The sequence below is a fragment of the Panthera pardus genome, unplaced genomic scaffold, assembly GCF_024362965.1.
Source record: "Panthera pardus isolate Hobbes unplaced genomic scaffold, ASM2436296v1 HiC_scaffold_20, whole genome shotgun sequence".
Taxonomy (NCBI): Eukaryota; Metazoa; Chordata; class Mammalia; order Carnivora; family Felidae; genus Panthera; species Panthera pardus.
This window is the reverse complement of record NW_026526766.1, coordinates 22,243,080-22,260,045: the sequence shown is the minus strand read 5'-3', so window position 1 is coordinate 22,260,045 and position 16,966 is coordinate 22,243,080. Positions and strand designations below refer to the sequence as shown.

At 40.0% G+C, this 16,966-nt stretch overlaps 1 long non-coding RNA gene across 1 annotated transcript in view; it reads left to right on the top strand.

Annotated features, from left to right (window-relative positions):
* Positions 1-16,966, top strand: part of LOC109258875 (uncharacterized) — a 134,835-nt gene that overhangs the window by 91,615 nt on the left and 26,254 nt on the right. Inside the window, exon 5 of the long non-coding RNA XR_002076459.2 lies at positions 15,430-15,486. This is a non-coding gene — a long non-coding RNA (uncharacterized LOC109258875). The remainder of the gene's footprint in view (positions 1-15,429; positions 15,487-16,966) is intronic.

The following is a 16,966-nucleotide window of genomic DNA, read 5'->3' as shown; positions in this document are numbered from 1 at the left end:
GTTGTTCCTCCAAACAGATCTTGTGAGCTTTTTACTCTGTCTTGGCAGACAGGAAACTTGGCCTGCTTTCCGTATGGCTAATCTTAAATTGTTCGTGCATTTGTTCATTTATTCAATCTACATTTATTGAGCATTTAGTGTGCCAGACACTGAACTACTGAACCAGACTCTTGGGATAATTAAGCAGGCCAAATACTCAGTTCACATGATTTCACATGGAATAAAAAGACTTTTTTTTTTTTTTTTTTTTTTTTTTTTTTTTTGCTGAAGCTTTTGAAACAGTGGCAGACGCTGCCCAAAATAAATTGTGGGCTTTACAACCAAATAGCATTCTGAACTGCCCGGTAGAAATAATGGTGACCATGCATGCTGGGCTTCCCAGGGAAGCCTTGATTTCTTATAATTTCATTTTTTTACAATAAAGTAAATTTATTCAATATGTAGCTAAGTGCAATTTATTTTTTATGACTTTGTAACACTTTTCATTTAAATTTATAAATAATGAAACATCCTTTGTTAGAACACATGCCCAGTTTTTTTATTTGAAAAATGTGGATGGCTTAGTTCTATAGATTTTTTAAAAAGCAAATTTAGATCTAGATTATGATGACAAAACTATGGAAGTTATTTCCTTCGGCCCTAGATTATGATGACAAAAATGTGAAAGTTATTGTTTCTCGGAAACCCAGCTTTCTGGCAGTGGTATCTCTTGGCATCTGACACTGTTTTTGAAGGTAAAATAAATGCAGCTAAAGCAATGGTTTGCCTGATGCCAATTTAAAAACACAGCGATGTGAAGTCCACTGATGTCCTGTGCTTTCAAAGGTAATGAATAGGTGCACCTGATCTCCACTCAGGTCGTAATTCTTGCAGGATGAAATGAAAGCTAGCAGAGCGAGAGGGTTGAGAGGGAGAGAGAGAGAGAGAGAGAGAGAGAGAGAGAGACTTGGAGAAGGAGAGGGGAGAGAGAGCCAGGGTAGAATGGTCTGTAACCATCTTAGCTGTCCTCTCAAAATAATGTCTTGGCACAGGCCATTCGAGAAGCATGATGAGGATAATAATCAGCTGTTGTTTTTAGATTCCTTTTAGTTTTATTGTGGAATAATTTAATTAAAATACATTTTTATGACCATTTTATGGCCTCTGTCTTCTCTCTCCACTGCTGTAATTTCCTGGAAAGGAGATGTATGACATCCTGTGGGCATCCCCGGTAGCTTTTCGATCATCAATCCCTATCTTCTGAGTTAGTTTCATTCTGCCAAAGGAATCCTGTTCTTAGCATTCTTGTCACTGAAGATGAGTGGTCTGATTATCTGATGTACTGCACAGTTACGGGGAAAAAAATACTTAACATTTCTTTTATCTCCTACTTGAGCATGGTAGGCTTAGAAAACAGAGACCTGGCAGTAATATATGTCTTTTATACACATGCCCTTCTTCTCTCCCAAGTGTGGAAGGCAGAATGATGCCCCCCTCCAACATGTCAGCATTCTAATCCTCAGAACCTGTAAATATGTTATCGTATGTGACAAAGGAGATATTGCATATGTGATTATCTGAGAACCTTGAGATGGGAAATAACCCTGGATGCTACAGGTGGATCCGCTGTAATCATAGGGTCCTTAAAAGTGGCAGGAGTGAGGTCGGTAAAAGAGACATGATAGGGAACCAGAGTCAGATTTTGGGCTGCTAGCTTTGAAGATGGATGGAGGGGCCACAAGCCAAGGAGTGTGGGCTGCCTCTCGAAGGTGAAAGGCAGGGAAACAAATTGTTCCCTCAGAGCCTCCAGCAGAAACACAGCACTGCTGACACCATGATTTTAGCGCAGTGACACCCATGTCAGACTTTTAAACTACAGAACTGTAGAATCATAAAACTGTGTTGTTTTACAAGCCACTGGTAACAGCAGCAATAGAAAGCTAATATACCAAATGCCCTTTCTGTGTATAGGCGGAAGCCTAAATTTATTAGCTTTTAATTGCATTATTTAATAACAGTCTCCCTAACCTCATGAGCCTTTGATTGCCATATTTTATATAATTGGAGATGCACTATTGGCAGCAGATTTCTCACTTCTCTGTACTTCCTTTCTAATCAATGCTGTTTTTAGAAACCAATTTTCAGTGGCAACATCCTTATACTTGGACATTTCCATTCCTATTTTTTCTCAAGTCTAATTTTAATTACATTTGTCAGTAGATAGAAGACCCAAGCCAGACAGGGCTTCATGAATTTTATAACAGTTGATGAAATAGGAGGGAACACTCTCCTTCCTTTTATATTTGGAAGATTTCTCTTCAGTTGAATGATAAGAGTGAAATCTAACAAAATCACCTTCATGTTTTACTGTGATGGTGAATATTCTGTGGCCAGTAATGTTCTCTAGAAAGGAAGCCACTTCTTTGGAGCAAATATTAGTGCCAAAGACAAGGAAAATCTTGGTATGATTCAGTCTGCAACTTCCTTAATTGGAAGCTACAAATCAGTGTGAACCTGGGGTTCGCTTATAGAGACGTTAGTTTTTCAAGCACTTTATTTTACCTGTCATGCATTTTTTTTCATACAGTCTCTATTGCTCTGTAACACACTGGAGTTAAACAGCTCTCATATAGGTTTCTTGGACACTCCCATGAAATGTATGGAAAAGTAAAAGAATTTGTGGCTGCCTTTTTTTCCTTTGGAGTTTTAATAGGGGTTTTGTTAAGGTTGTGCAGGCTTTGGGTTAAGGCAGTGCCTGTGTTACAAGCTCAGTTGTGATAAACAGAGACAACAACACTCCAGTGAGGTCTTTGTACAGATCTAGCAAATGTCAGATGTCAGGCAATATTCTGTTGTTGTTGTTGTTTTGTTTTTTGTTTTTTGTTTTTTTTTTTAGGTTCCTTGTTAGTGGGGCACTAAATTCCACTATTATTTTAGCTGTAAAATTTGTGGCAGTTGAGGGATGCCTGGGTGGCACAGTCAGATGAGGGTGCAACTTCAGCTCAGGTCATGATCTCACGGTCTAGTCCATGGGTTCAAGCCCCGCACCGGGCTCTGTGCTAACAGCTCAGAGCCTGGAGCCTGCTTCAGATTCTGTGTGTCCCTCTCTCTCTCTGCCCCTCCCCCACCGATACTCTGTCTCTCTCTCTCTCTCTCTCTCTCTGTCTCTCTCTCTCTCAAAAATAACTAAACGTTAAAAAAATTTTAAAAATGTTGTGGCAGTTGATTGATTTTTAAGGGCAATATTCACATAGCATTAAATTTTCAGAGGATTGAATGGTGTGATGGTATGATGGGTGATGATGCTGTGTGTGTGTGTGTGTGTGTGTGTGTGTGTGTGTGTGCGCGCGCGCGCTGCGCAGCGCGCGCGCGCTTCTGGGGTGGAGGGAGGAAGGGAGGGAGAGAGAATGAATAAGAGGAGACAAGCCTCAATGAGACACAAAATATTCTTTCCAAAGGAACCTGACATTAGTTCAAGGAAACAATTCCTAATTGGAAATCAAGGTATACCAAGTAAGAAGCAAACTGTTACAGTCTTTGAAAACTTGACATGGGAATGTCCTGCCATTCTGCGTTCTTCTTCCCTTCATTTTCCAACCCTTTTCTCATCCTCTGAGCTGTTCTTCCCCCTCTCCAGGAAGAGGACCTTGACTTCGCAAAGAAATTAAAAGCCTTTAACAAGACAATTTTGTTATCTCCTCAGAAACAACAAAGCATCTTCCTAATCGCAGACAAACTGTTTGCATTTCCTGTCCTTCTTCCTTCTCATTACAAAGGAGGTGTCCCTGTTGCCTAACACTTTAACCCCTTTGGGCTTGCTCCAGAACTTCCCATCCTCATGTACTAAGTCTTTCCCTCTGAACTGGGTACTTTCCATCAACTTTTAAACATGCTTATCTCTGATTCTTTTAAGAATAACAAAAAGAATCTCCTTCTCTCTTCAAATATGGCGTTCTCTTCTCTTCCCCTCTATAGCCACTTTCTTCAAATTGCTTCTCAGTTCACCTCCATTTGGCATTTGATCTCCTGACTCCACCAAAATTGCTCTCATTTATGTCATCAATAATGTCCATTTCACTAAATTGAATGGACACTTGCACTTTGCTTCTTCCTTACCGCTCAGCGGATTTGGACACATCCTCCTTCCCAAAACACTCTTTCCTTGAACTCTGTGGCATAACACTTTCTTTGCATTTCTCCTACTTATTTATTAATTCTTTTCCTATTTCTGTTTTAGGCTTAACCTGTGTGCCTAATTGTTGGCTAAGGGAGTTACAGTTCCATTCTTGGCCCTCTTCCCTCTGTACCATTTCTTGCTCATACCTTCAATTACCATCTTTAAGTTGATGAATCCCAAATATCATTTTCCTAGCCCAGACTGTTCCTTTGTTTCACATCTGAATATCCATCTGCCTATTTGGCCCTTTCTCTTAAGTATCTCAAAATCACCTAAACCAAATATGTCCAAGAATATACTCACAATTATCTTGGTCTTTTTCAAGCAAATACCATCAGTAATGCTATCAGCAAATGATCTAATCTCTACTCACATATGGAAGCCAGGAGGTAGGAATCATCTTTGACAAATCCCTCTGATTTACTCCACCAGTCCCATTCAGCACTGAGTCCTGTTTTTTTATTTTTTTATTTTTTCTAAAACTCACTCAAGTATATACACTACTCATCTCTATCAACTTCAATGTAGTCTAAGATACCATGGTAACTACCTCCCCTCCAGTGCGTTTTCTGTGACATAGCTAGAGTCATCTTTTCATAGCAAATCTGAATCTGTTACTTTCCAGGTTCAAAGCCTTTGATGGCCTACTCACTGCTCTATGGATTAAAAAAAATACGCTATTTCACATGCCCTGTAGTATTTTGCATTCTCTAGTGTCAGTGTGTACCATATTTCCATCTTCTTTAGTTGGCTCCAGGCACATTGCCCTTCTCTCCGTTTCATATACATGTCATATTCCTCCAGCCACAGGGCTTTTGTACATGCTTATACACTCTTCTCCCATTCCCTGTTGAATTCCTACATATCAAGGATCATCTCTATTAACTTTCAATCACAACAAAATATCTTCCCAATATCAAACATACATTTGCATCTACCTGGTTCTCCTTCATTATAATGGAGATGTCCCTACTATTTAAAATTTTGAGGGCCATCTGGATGGCTCAGTTGGTTAAGCATCCAACTCTTGATTTCGGTTCAGGTCATGATCTCATGGTTGGGAGATGGAGCCCCATGTCAGATTCCACGCTGGACACGGTGCCTGGTTGGGATTTTCTCTCTCTCCCTCTCCTGCTGCCCCTCCCCTGCTTGCTCTCTCTCTCTTTCTCTCAAAAACAAACAACCCACTTTGAATTGTACCCCCTCTAGTTTGCAGCAGAACTTTTTCAGAAAAATCACTCTTGCTTTCTCTATTCCTGTGTATAGAGGTCTTTCCTGCTGTTCTAATCTGTGGGTTGCTTCATGATCTCCTACTAATTTCTAAACTCTGTCAACACATATTCAACCATTTTCCTATATTAAATTTATTTTATTGGAAATACTTTAATTTATTTATATTTTCCTGGTTAGACTTTGGCTGATACAATTTTTTAATATCAGGATTAGTCCCAGGAAACAAATTCTCAAGAACAAATTCTGAGCTTAGATTGCTTGCTTCTTTTAGCTTGAACACAGTGCAAAACTTTCAGGTGGAAAATGAGATACTATAATTAATCTATCTCATCAAGTGGCATTGCAATTACTTAAATTATAACCTGGTTTGTTTGCAGTGATGTGCCAATTGAAAGCTAGGCTTAGGGAAAACAAGTAGCTCTTGTATCTAACTACAAAAATGAGATGGCTGTTTTTGACTGTGCTGGACTGCTTACAAAAAGAAAATGATAAGCTTTGAGCTTTAAACTCTTAGCTGAAGGGACACAGCCAGAGAATCAGAGAGCCGCTATAGCATTCTTAGAGTTTATTTATATCAGAAGTTTATTTATATCAAGGTTACAGATCAGAACTATGTACAATTTGCAAAGTTACCATGCAAGTTGAAAACACAGACCCACCAACTTATTATGTTATCATTAAGGCATGAATTCTAAATGATAGATCTCTGAGAGTGTAGGGAGGATATTTGAGCAGATGCAGTTGAATTTGAGAACCATGAACAAACATGTCTGCAAAGTTTCATTACCAACAGATACAATTATGTCTAATGAAGGTAGTCTTCCTGGACTAAAAGAGCTTATAATTTATTCACCTGAAAAAGTTGCCTTGAAAAGAGATGCATATTTTCCTTAAGACTCACCAGAAGCATATCTTATTGCTTCCAGATCTATTACCAGTTGACAGAAGACAAAAAAATTCAAAGCTGGCTTATAGGTGAGTCTGTAAAATATGCTGTAACCAGACAAAAATCATTGTTGCTGCATTCTAGAACCACTGAGGTAGCCCTTAAAAAGAGTCGTCAAAGAAAATCACATAAGTGGGATGAACTTCAGATAATACATCTGGTTATCTGTTTTACTTGTAAGTAGATACGTCCTGAGGTATGGATCTACGTTATCTTTTTAGCAATGGCTAACGCTTTGGCTATGTTGTTCAGGAACTCAGAACAAACACGATTATATGATGATCAACAATGAGGTTTAGAAGATATGTAGAAAGACTCCCTGTAATAATATGTGCATATTTATGTTCGTGTGAGCACTCCTCAAAGGATATCCATGGAGAGGTATCTTGTAGTATTCCAAGTGGATAAGTTGATGTTTTCTGTTGATGTCAGTCTCTTCTCTGAACTGCTCGGATGCTTGCTTTACAAACTGGCCTCTAGTGGTGGGAAAGGAAGCTTTGCACGGATGCAAAAACATGAGCTTCCCCTCATTAAAGTTGATATGGCTGCCTAGTTCCTAAGTACCTAACGTATCAACAGCAAAGGCCAATCCTGAGCCCCTCACTTGATAACTATTACACTACCAGGGGTCAAGCTATCGATCTGGTAACAGTTTGATTATATTTCATTGCTTTTCCATCATAGGTTAGGGGCAGCAATCTGTACCTTCTAGGATACAGCCCAATTGGCTCATGGTTGTTTTACATGTTTAAGTATGTTATATGCACTATGATCATGGACTTAGTACTTTACTTATCATGATAGTATCCCATACAACATTGCTTTTGACTGAAGAAATTATTTTACATCAAAAGAAGTGCCCAAAAAATTAATTAGTTTTCTTTTTATATCTTTGCTTTCAGAAACAGATAGCCTGGGGTATCTGGGTGGCTCACTCAGTAGTTTAAGCCTCTGACTCTTGAACTCGGCTCAGGTCATATCTCATAGTTCATGAGTTCAAGCCCTGTGTCTGGCTCTGCACTGACAGAGTGGGGCCTGCTTGGGATTCTCTCTCTCTCTCCCTCTCTGTCTCTCTCTATGTCCCTCCCTCGCTCAGGCCCTCTCTTTCTCTCTCTCAAGATAAATAAATAAACTTAAAAAGAAAAGAGAAGCAGATAGCCTGATAAAATGGTGGACATTAACTGAAGATAAAATAGTAGACATTAACTGAAGATTCAGCATCGGCACTAGCTAGGAGACAGCATTCTGCGAGTTTAAGTTGTTCTCCTACAGGATACAGCATTTACTTTGAACCAATGACCAGCATATGACACTTTTTCTCTCACGGCTGGAATTTCCAAGGAGTATTATTCTAAAGGAGTATTATTTCCACCAGGGAACACAACCCCTGTTCCATTGGATTGGAGCTCTTTTTGCATCCTCATGCCATTGAGCCAGTAGTCAGAGGAAGGTGATTGGTTCTGGCTGGGTGATTAATTCTGATTGCCAAGGGTAATTAGGGTTGCTTCTACACAGTGGGGATAGGTAGAAACTCAGAACCTGGTTCTTAGATCCTGCACATTAGTGGATTCACTAAAGTGTCTCTTAGTAATTTCATGTCTAATAATAAATGTCAACGGAAAACAGTAGTAACCCAAGAATAGCAGAAAGCTGTATATGCAGACATTTCAGGAATGTTTGCAACACCCCACCAGTTAAAGAATCCTCACCAAAGTGATGACTTAGGGCTAAGGTAACATTGTGTTTGAAGAATATCAACGAGGAATGATAGAACAACTTTGGAAAAGACTTTGGCAGTTTTCTTAAACAGTTTATTGCTGATACACGATCCAGCCATTCCACTCCTCGATATTTACTCAAGATAAAAGGAAATATATGCCCATATGAGGACATGAATATGAATTTTCATGGCAACTTTTATTTGTGATAGCTCCAAACAGCACATAATGCAAATGTCCATCAACAGACGAATAGATAATATGTTTTTATCTATCTATATGTGTATAGGTATATATGCATATAAAATATATTACTACTCAACAATAAAAGATATTGCTGCACACAACAGCATGGATGAGTATCAAAATAACTTTGCTAGGTGAAGGAATCCATACAAAATACTCATGAGTCCTAACATTTATATAAAATTCATTGTGACAGAAAGATCAGTGGTTACTTGGGACTTGGGAGTGGGGGTGGGGAATAGGGAGAAACAGAAGAGAGGAATTTCAAAGGGACGTGAGGAAACTTTTGGCGGTGATGATTCCATTGGTATATTCATATGTCAAAATATATCGAATTGCATACTTTAAATAAATATATGCACCTTATTGTATATCAATTATGCCTCAGTAAAGCTGCCGTAAAAATATCAACCGTGGCCTCGTGATCAGTTATATGCTACGCATATTCACTATGTATACATTATCCTGTGGTTTCTTTTGTTTCATTTTCTCTACTGCTTTGTTTAAAAGATGTCAGTAGGAATTACTTTTAGAAAATTAGTTCATAGGTCACTGGGCTAGTGATGGCATGAAGGGGAGGATACTTTACTTCTATATGGACATGGTGATTGATGGGCCTTTACATCTCCTCTTTTGGGAAGTGGGTGAGAACATGTTTATTTTTTGCTGGACAGTTATTCTGTGGATTCTGTGGATAATATTCTGTGAAACAGGAGAGGGAAGCTGTTATGATGTGAGAGCTAAATATGGGCAGAGAGGTGCAGTGAATGCTAAGAAGCAAAATAGGGGTGGACTGTGTAGGTCACAGATATTCATCTACCTTACTTTCCCTGCACTGCTCTGTGCACAGTAAAGACATTTCCCATATTTCCTTGTGTACCATCTTCTAGGTATGGTTGCCCAAGTGACAGTCTCAGGGGAAAACCAGAGGAAAAGGAAGAAGCCAGAATATTTCTTCTTTCTTCCCTCTATCTAGTGGCATCTTGAAGCAGGTGCATCTTCTCTCTGGTTCCTGGTCCTGCCGGGGAGTCCATCACTCTATCTTTTTAATTTTTTTTAATGTTTATTTATTTATGAAACAGAGAGAGACAGAGCATGAGTGGGGGATGGGCAGAGAGAGAGGGAGACACAACCTGAAGCAGGCTCCAGGCCCTGAGCTGGCAGCACAGAGTCCGACGCGGGGCTCGCACTCACAAACCGCGAGATCATGACCTGAGCCGAAGTCGGTCGCTCAACTGACTGAGCCACCCAGGCGCCCCTCTATCTTGTAGACCTACGAGGGGAAGCTGCTACTACGCTACTAGTGGTCCCAGTTCCAGCCAGACATCGTTGGCTTTCGGGTTCCTGTAACATCGCATAGTAATCTGCTGCTGTTGCTAATTTCTAGGTTGCCTCACTGCCCCAGATTTGGCTTTTTAACTTTCCCGTCACTATGTAAACAATGCCCTGTACTAAATTCTCTTTGTTTGAAAAATAACTCCTTTTGTTTGAAATACCTGGACCTGATTGATAGGAGAAGTGAAGAAGCTGGATAAACAAAGAGAACACAGGTTATTTCAATTTCAGCACAGGCTGTTATCCCAAGTGGTGTTGAGTAAACTTGTTAATCCTCTTTGATGTGGCATCAAGCTGAAGGTCCTTCTTGTCATCCAAGGCCCTCCCTAATATGGCTTCTTCCTGTCTCTTCAACTTTCCTTCTGACGACTGCGCACCTCACCCCGCAATTTAGCCATTCCGAACCACTTGCACTTCCCGGAGGGTTGTTGCACTCCATGCCTCTGCAAGCTCTGAAAAGCCACGACTTTTGAAATCTGACTTATTTTCTCAAGACTGAGTTCAAGTGCCTCTTGCAAATGTGACACCTCTGCTGACACATAGACAGAATGGGTGTCTCTGCTCTTTGTGACCTAATCTGTATTCCACATATTTACATGCATATTTACCCTGCAAAACACTGTCAGCTCCTCAAGGATAAGGAATTAGTCAGTTCTGTATCGTTGCTTATGGAACACTATCAGGTATTTGCTGAACGAGTCACTGCATAAAGGATGGTGATGAGTAGTGTTTCTACTGGGTATTTCTTAAGGACCAGCCCATCATCTTCCTGGTAGCAAGGTAAACATTTTCAGCCATCAAAAGTGACTTGACAGCTGAAAATATCAAATAATAGCCTATGGCCACAGCCTGCCTTCTGTATAAAGAAGTAGAGCTCATTTGGAAGACATCTGTACATCACTTGGGCCCTCCAACTAGATCAAGAAAAATCTAACAGTCCGCCAGCAGCTTGCTTGTTTCATTGTGGCTTGTGTTCCAGCCCATAGCATATTGGCCACAATCCCAATGAACAAATGTTGATGAGATTGAAGGAGGGCAGGCTGTGAAAATGAAATAAACAATGGCCCTCTAACATGTTGGAATAAAGCATATTTAATGTCTTTGGAACTCACATTAACAATCATTCTAGATTATTGAGCAGACCTTCATTTTCTACTTACTGGAGTATTGCAATTGCCTTTGGGGGATTTAAGCTACTGTCCTGGCAAAACAGTTCAATCATGCTGGCCCCTTCAGTGATAGTGACATAACCACAGTTGTGCTCTCCAGGAATTTTTCCTCCTTTCTCCAAATCTAATGCATCATGAGTGTTTCTCTTGGGTAAGAGGTAAAAATGATTTGTAGAAACCTTTGAAGGCTGGGGGCCCAGTTTTCTACTATTTTAGTGATGATTTATACTTCTTTATGATCCTGAAATGCTATACTCTGAGAAGGTTTGCAATTTTGTGGTTCTGCTGGTTTCAAACCAACCAGCATTAAGCCTATTGCATTAGCAGGATGGATTTTCATCACCCTCGCCTCTCATCTCTAGCAGGCCAAGGCAGGGTTGCAGGTTGGAGAGACCTGCCCTCCCTCTTTTCTCCTCTCCTGTGCAAGCCACTCCAAGTAAAACACAAGTAAAAACTGCAGCCTGTCAGGCCTCTGATATTCATCAGCATTTCTGAGATCCAATTGAAAAGTATGTTTTGGCTTTGCCAGGGGGAGAATGGGTGAATGTCCGCTCATAACATTTCTAGTGTCTGGAAAGATCCAGTCTTGTGCCTGAGGCAAAGGGCATTAAAAAGAAGAGCTCTGCTGTCACCTGCTTCAAATTATTTTTGCCTGCAGCATATAAGAAAAGTTTCTGTGTTGAAGAGAGAGGAGACAGGGAAAGAACGTCTGCCTTTTCTCTCCAGGTAACCAAGAGAGCCAGGTGCATGTAATGTTTAGGAGACAAAACCTTTGCAACTAATATCAAGGGGTGATTGAGTGAGTTATTCTCACTAAGCTTTAAATGTCAAATACTGCTCTCTTCTATTTACTATTATTTTTTGACCCTGATCAAGCATGTTATTCTCAACATCAGTAACCCATACCTCAGGATAATCGTAGGGGATTGGATTATACTATTGTTCTCCAAACTGTATTTCTTGAGGTAGGCATTATAGGGGATAAAAGGTTCAATTACAAATAAGTTTAAAAGCAAAGTCTTATTATATCCTCCTGTGTTTGTTTCCTATGGTACTATAAAAAAATTGTCACAAATTTAATGGCTTCAAACAACAAAGATTTATTTTCTTACAGTTCTGGGGGTCAGAAGTTCAAGATGGGTATAACTGGGCTAAAATCAAGGTGTTGGCAAGTTGTGTTTCCACCTAGAGGCTCTAGAGCAGGATTCATACCCTTGTCTTTTTCAGCTTTTAAACACATCCCTTGGATTGTGTCTTGGGCCATCTTATCTCTGCCCTCTATGTCTATCATCATATCATCACATCTCTTCTGACCCTTACATTCCTGTCTCTTTTTTGTAAGGACCCTTGTGATTACAGCCAGGCCCATTAGGATAATCCAGGACAGTCCCCCATCTCAGGACCCTTAATCACATCTGCAAAGTCCCTGTTGCCATGTAACATATTCACATGTTTGGGATTAAAATATGGGCATCTTGGGGGATTGTTATTCTGTCAACCACACTTTCACTCATTGAAACCAACAATACTTAATACCACATTAAGGATTCTGCAAAGTCTTGTAAGAAATTATGTTTTCTTTTGCTTAACTCAGATGGTCCCAAACCTCTTTCCATTTTCTCTTTATTTCCAAGAACACCTGCTCTTATATGGGACACAGCTTAAGAAATGGAAGACTAAATAATTCGAGCTTTAAGAATTTAATATCTGTGGGGTTGCCTTGGAGGCTCAGTCAGTTGAACATCTGACTCTTGATTTTGGCTCAGGTCATGATCTCACAGTTTTATGAGTTCAAGCCTCATGTCGGGCTCTGTGCTGACAGCACAGAGCCTGCCTGGGATTCTCCCTCTCCCTGTCTCTCTCTGCCCTTCCCCTGCTCACACTCTCTCTGTTTCTCTCAAAATAAATAAATAAACTTAAAAAAAAAAGAATTAAAACCTATGATATTATTGCCACATTTCAATCCTTTCTTGGGTTAATGGGACAGGCTCAAAATGGGCTCAAAATGGGCTCTGTCACTCTTTTTATATGAGGGAACTTGGGCAAACCATATACTTACAGAACCTCAGTCTCTTCCGCTCTGAAATGGAGATAAGGATGAACTGCTTTGCTGGATTGCTATGTGGATTTGAGGCAATGATATGTGAGAAATTTCCATATAAATTATAGAAAGTCAAATAATGTAAGTTTCAATTTCCTAGGATAAATAAGCTGCCATATAATAACATTGCAACCAAATTTTCATCATAATTTTCTCCATCTACCTCCCTCATACAATTGATTAGTTATAATAACTTTTGTTTTGAGATATTCTAGAAGCTTTGGATATTCTTGATTGTTGTTTTTCATTATGGTACTTTTTAAATCTAGGAACCAGGAATCTGTGATATACAGAATACTTATGTGTGTTGAATCATCTTATCCTTGTGACTAATTTGGGGGGATTATTTGAAAAGTGTTTTTTATTCCTGATTTCATGAACCATGCTCACTCCTAGGCTTTCTCTTATTCTTGTTGGTGTCTACCCATAGACTACAAATGAGTTTTAAATGGATTATAAGTGAGTTATTAAATTATCTAGTGGTTAGGATAACCTTCAGTCATGTTCATTTCTTTTTTGAGTGTGTGGTAGTAATTTTGATTGTTTGCAAATGTCTTCTCCTTCCACACATGTGGTAAGCTGGTAGTTCCCCATCCCCTGTGAACTTAGGCAGAATATACACAGCTTGCTTTGGCCAATACAGTGTGAGTAGAGGAAACCTCTGTCCCCTCCAGGTGGGAGCTTTTAAGAGCCATTGTGCAAGTCAGCATCTTCCGATTGGCTTAGAGCCTGATTGACCATACGTGCAAGGTGGTGCTCTCTCAGCCCATATCTCCAAAGGATTATGAGAAAGAGTTTTGTCTGTTGACCCACTTGGGACTTGGAGGTGTATGAAAAATAAATTTTCATTGGGTTATACTCTCTAAAATTTGGGGGTTCTGTTTATTGCAATTTAACTGGTTGAAACAATGTAGACTCCTTTAACGGATCACCGTTACCTTTAAGCATATGAAAGCTTATATGTGAACGTTCTCGGTATAGAGAGAATTGGAAAAAGTTCCTCTTGTTACCATAGAGACAACCCAGAGCTAAAACAGTAGGGAAATTTGCAAGGAAAATAATTGAAAGATCATGGAATTTGGATCTGATGACTTGGTCCTAGTCCTATCATCATTCTGTTTCACCTTTGATACAACTTTTATAAATTGAATAGCATAAAACATTATTGAATTTTTAAAAATATCATCCCTGTGTAGGAAAGTGATTCATAGTGTGTGAAAGAATTCTCACAATTAACTGCCATTGCCTTGTAAGGACATTGCAAAATTTTACTTAGTCTCAGAAATTGTTTACTAAGTAATAATAATGAATTATTTATTGAATCTCTTTTTCTCCTCTCTTTAGATCTTTAGATTAAAATCTGTTTTGATTAAATAAAGCATCTTTTGGGATTGATTTATGGCCAAATGGCTGCTGCCTACATTGACTTGGTTTAGAGGGTGCCAGTGAAGAGAGAAGTGTGGAAATGCAAGTACTTCCTGAAGAGGAAGCCACACTGGTAAACCCTAAACCTGAGTGCAAATGGCAGATATTGGAGTCATTCCTAGGACTACTTTGTACTGAGGCGGGGAAGTGACAGTGCCCTCTTGGTGGAAGAGGGAGGAGCAGAAGGTTGCTGGGCAGTTAGACCTTCAAGAAGCTGTGGGAACAGTGGCTGGAGTGAGGGAGCAGATAAGCTCCAGTGCTCCAGAGTGAGTAAAGGCAAAGAAAGCTTGAATTCTAGAAGACAAGCTTCCTACTCTGAAAATTTGCCTAGTGCCTTCCTAAACGCCCCTGAGCTGTAGCCAGACACAGGAGACAACCATTGATATCATAGCTTGCTTCCTCTTTAATCCTCCCTGTCACCTCCTGGGCCTGTATTCATTAGCAGCTCCCAAGAAGCACCATGTCTACTCACCTGTCATGGCGACTTTTGGGAACTAAAAAGATTTGGAGACAACTTCTATCCTTTCTAAGCAAGGATGGCATTTGCCATCTCTGTCCTCCTATTGAGCTTTTTTTATTTTCTTTTTCTTTTTTTAAATTGCATTAGGACACTAAGTACAGGTAGTAGGAAGATGGGCTTTGGAGTCAGATGGTCGGTGAGATGGCCGGGGCTCTAGTCTCACCTCTATCAATTACTTATGATGGCAACATACTTAAGCATTTTTTTTAAGGCTTAAATACCGTTTCTATCTAATCACATTATACACAATGTTCAGAATGGTTCTAATGGTGAATTCCTTATAAAGACATACTGAAAATTAGTTCTTGGATTTTTCTGCTAGTAACTCTTAACGTGCCAGAGAGTAGAATTTCAATGTGATATTACATATTCTGGCTCACTGAGAAGGTTAGCACCATGGCAAAATTCTAGCAATTGTTTATAGACATGTGGGGGGGTGGTGGGGAAATTGTGTGGCTCTCACAGTGGTCTACTCTCGATATTCCATCTGCCGCAGGAGGTCCAAATGGGACAAACAGGTATAGATACTGTGGGTAAATTCTTTTGCAATTGACAGCCCATCTTCTTGTTTTTTCTGCAGGGCCCACACTAAGAGTGTTGCAAGCATGGCATCTACTTATGAGGAGGAATTTAGGATGTAAGCTTTGTTTTTTGTTTTCTTCATCATGATGAGAAATAAGAATCCAGGGGGTGGCTGCTCCAAATGCTTCACAGTTTAATGAAGCTAAATTTTGGCCAAATTTCTATTGAGCTACTGTGGCAGATTAAGGATGGACATAAATTCTTTGATACTGCCTCCATTGAGAGTAGAGATCTATTGAATATGGGATGGTTTGTGACTGCTTTGACCAATAGCAAATGGCAAAATGATATCATTCAAGTGTCAGCTGTTTGAGGGAGGACTGGCATCTTCTAAGTTGTTGCTCTCTTGGAAGCCAGCTGCCAGGCAGGGAGACTACCCTGAAACAATCACTTTGAAAGAATCCCAGGCCACATGAATGAGTCCCAGAGAATACGACATCATGGAGAGAATGAGGGAGGGAGGGAGAGGGAGAGATGGAGGGAATGTCAAGGAATCCTGGAGTTTCCCATATACAGTAAAGAGGCCATCTTGAAAGTGGACCCTTCAGTCCCAGCCAGCAGCTAATACCATGTGGATCAGAGACCAGTCACCCAGCCAAACTCATTCTGAATTACTGACTCATAAAATTGTAAGTGGATGGAGTGGTCATTTTAATTCATTTGAGGTAATGTAAGTTTTGGGGTAGTTTGTGATGCAGTAATAGATAGCCTGGTAAATTGGTTTTATAATCCTAAATTCTGTCATTGTTTTTAAAGTTTAAGGTTTGTTTTTATCATTAATTCCTTGGAAATGGTTATCCCATTTGAATTAAGAGAATTTTTAAGAGATTTCTTCACAAGTTGTTTCAAGGAGTTAGGGGGTCAGTGTGTCTCCAGGAAGCTGAGGTAACAGTGGGGAAACTGAGGCAGCTGCAGAGAGAAGAGAAAATGGGGAGAATATGAGGAGCCAGAGAAAGGACACAGGGCCTGAGGAATGTTCGTTGTGGCACCCTCCTCTATCCTGGGTGCTCTGACCACCATGCCAAAGCATCCTGTTTCTTTGAGTTATGTGTGGCCTGATGAGAAGCATCCGTTCACCGAAACTGGCTTATATCTGTTTGCTTTCATAATATGCTTGGCCAAGTGATAGAGCAGAATCTGTATCTCACACTATTCCTTCTTTGGCAAGCCCTTCCTATTTTTTCTTTTTTTTAAAGAGCCTATCGGCTCTTACCTATCATGTGAGACAGCTCTGGGAGAATTCCTCCCAGCTAATCGAGATAGTCTTCCTCCTTTGTGCTCCCATGGCAACCTGAGCTCACCTCTGGCATTTAAAATGCCATATTGAATCATTTGCCAAGGTTTTGGTTACTTCCAGGAATGGCATATTTCCCAAGGGCAGGAAACATTTCTTGTTTATTTCAATGTCTACCAAGTGCATAGAAAGGAATTTGGAACTTAAGTGCTTCATGAGCACTTCGTTGCACAGAACTGAAAGGAACCATCTTGTGCAGAGGTCATTTCTCTGGTGATTTCTAAACTACTGAGCCCATTAT